The sequence below is a fragment of the Galeopterus variegatus genome, unplaced genomic scaffold (genome assembly GCF_000696425.1).
Source record: "Galeopterus variegatus unplaced genomic scaffold, G_variegatus-3.0.2 Scaffold2963, whole genome shotgun sequence".
In the NCBI taxonomy this organism is placed as follows: domain Eukaryota; kingdom Metazoa; phylum Chordata; class Mammalia; order Dermoptera; family Cynocephalidae; genus Galeopterus; species Galeopterus variegatus.
In genome coordinates this window covers 140,572-143,070 of record NW_007729074.1, presented here as the reverse complement: position 1 = coordinate 143,070, position 2,499 = coordinate 140,572, and positions in this window count along the sequence as shown.

Sequence of the window (2,499 nt, the reverse complement as noted above, 5' to 3'; positions counted from 1 at the left end):
TGCAGATTAATTTATTTCCCTCCCCCAACATTGTATTATTTCTGATACTTTTGAGAAACCTATATAAGAAAGAAAAAAAAAAGAATTGAGCTCACTTTATATGTTGACTTTCTTATGGCTTTATCCTAGGTACTTTGCTCACCTTGTACTCTATGTAGGCATTTACCCATTTTATTGATGTAAGTTTTTTAAAAAACAAGTACTTAGTAGAAGAAAATGCCCCAATATGCTCCTTATCAATAAAAGCCCAGTGGCATAAAAAACATCAGTGTGTAGAATATATGCTGTTTCAAAAGTTAGCAATACAGCACCACACTCTCCTGAGTGAGCCACAGGCCGGCCCAAAAGTTAGCAATACAGAAAGATACAAAGTGAAAATTGAAAGCCTCCCTTTATTATCCTAATCCATTTCCTCAAGAATAACCGCTGTTAATTGAGATTGCTTCTACAAAAAAGGTGTATGCATATATGTAGCAAATCTAAAACAAAAGGGATTCTTATTTTTTGGTGGCTGGCTGATATGGGGATATGAACCCTTGACCTTGGTCTTATACCACCACACCAACCGAGCTAACCAGCCAGCCCCACAAGGGATTCTTAATAATGTCTTGTTCCAGTGGTTTTTAACATCTTAATTGCCACCGCCCTTATCCAAACATTGTATTCTGACCATGAATAGTATAAAATCTCCTAACGAGTCTGTGACCTTGCTTTAGCTACCTACCATTCTCTTCATGCATTGTAGCTAGTGATTTTTAAAAATTTGTTCGGCATTCCCAATATAAATGCTTTCATGCTTTTGGATAAAGGCAATAAAGTGGACCGCAGGTTTGGTCTACACAATCTGGTGCCTCACCCACCTCTTTGGTTGTTTCACGAGGAGTGTGTTTAAAGCAATTGGGTCCCTCCTTAGCATTTGTGGAGAAAGAATTTCAGCCAACCAGTCTGAAGTTCCTTCTGTATCACAGAAATCAAGTAGTTAACTAATTTGGTAAATGGTAAGTCTAATGTGATAGGGATTTCTGGATTGTCTGGAAGTTAGTAGTTCAGTTTCTTCCTCATTTCCATAGAGTTTGTGTAAAATAGGCTAGTCCTAGCTACCATAAAACAGTTGAATCAAGGATATTCTAAAAACTTCTAAGTCAAAATACTTCTATAATCCACATTATTTATATTGGAATGTTTATCATTTATTCAGCACAAAGTTTTGTGTCTTATGCTGTACCTAACTATACAAATATATATAGCAAAATTCTTAAAGAGACCTATTCCAAGGCAAGTGTTTTCTAACCACTGATTCTGTTAAATTTGGTATAAACTAAATGACTAGTGACTTGTTTAGGGTTTGACTTGGGTTTTACAACAGTTTACAGTGTAATCTTCTAACTATACAAATATATATAGCAAAATTCTTAAAGAGACCTATTCCAAGGCAAGTGTTTTCTAACCACTGATTCTGTTAAATTTGGTATAAATTAAATGACTAGTGACTTGTTTAGGGTTTGACTTGGGTTTTACAACAGTTTACAGTGTAATCTAAGCCAGTTCTATTTTGGGGACTGGAAGAGCAAATGAGAAAGCTGACACACAGGAGAAATTTATATAGTTAAATAATTCTAAAGCAATGAAAGGGAAATGTATCCTGTTAAACATTTTAAAGGTATGCTATTAATAAATAATTGAAAGGGATATGACTATCCTAAAGGTCAGAGGTTTTATGTGCTTTTTTTGAGTGCTATTTGTTCCTTACCCTCAATTTTATTTTTATGAAAATTTTCTGAGCCGGCCCATGGCTCACTTGGGAGTGTGTGGTGCTGATAACACCAAGGCCACGGGTTCGGATGCCTATGTAGGGATGGCTGGTTAGCTCACTTGGGAGAGCCTGGTGCTGACAACACAAAGTCAAGGGTTTAAGATCCCCTTACCGGTCATCTTTTTTAAAAAAAAAACAAAACTTTCTTACTAATATGTAGGAAAGTTTAAAGAATAGTATAAGCATTGTATACCCTCCACTGTATTTAACAATTATTGACATTTTGCCATATAGTCAGTTCTGTAACATGACATGCACCTGGAAGTCACCATGGTATGCAGTATTGTGCAGTGGAAACCAGAGGACTTAGGGGGAAAATGTGGTTGGGGCACAACACTGAAAAACTTCAGTGACACAGAAGGAACCTAATAAAAATGATAGTAGTTTTACATGTCAAATGGTTAAGAAGTACTATATTAAATATAGTAACTTACATTGAAAAACAACTGAAACTTGCTTGTGAAAGTGGGTATTGGGGGGCCAGCCCGTGGCTCATTTGAGAGAGAGTGATGCTGATAACACCAAGGCCAGGGGTTTGGATCCCTATATAGGAATGGCCAGTTAGCTCACTTGGAGAGCATGGTGCTGACAACACCAAGTCGAGGGTTAAGATACCCTTACCATTCACCTTTAAAAAAAAAAAAAAAAGTGTTGATAGGGCCGCACCTCTTATTGAGAAGCAGTAG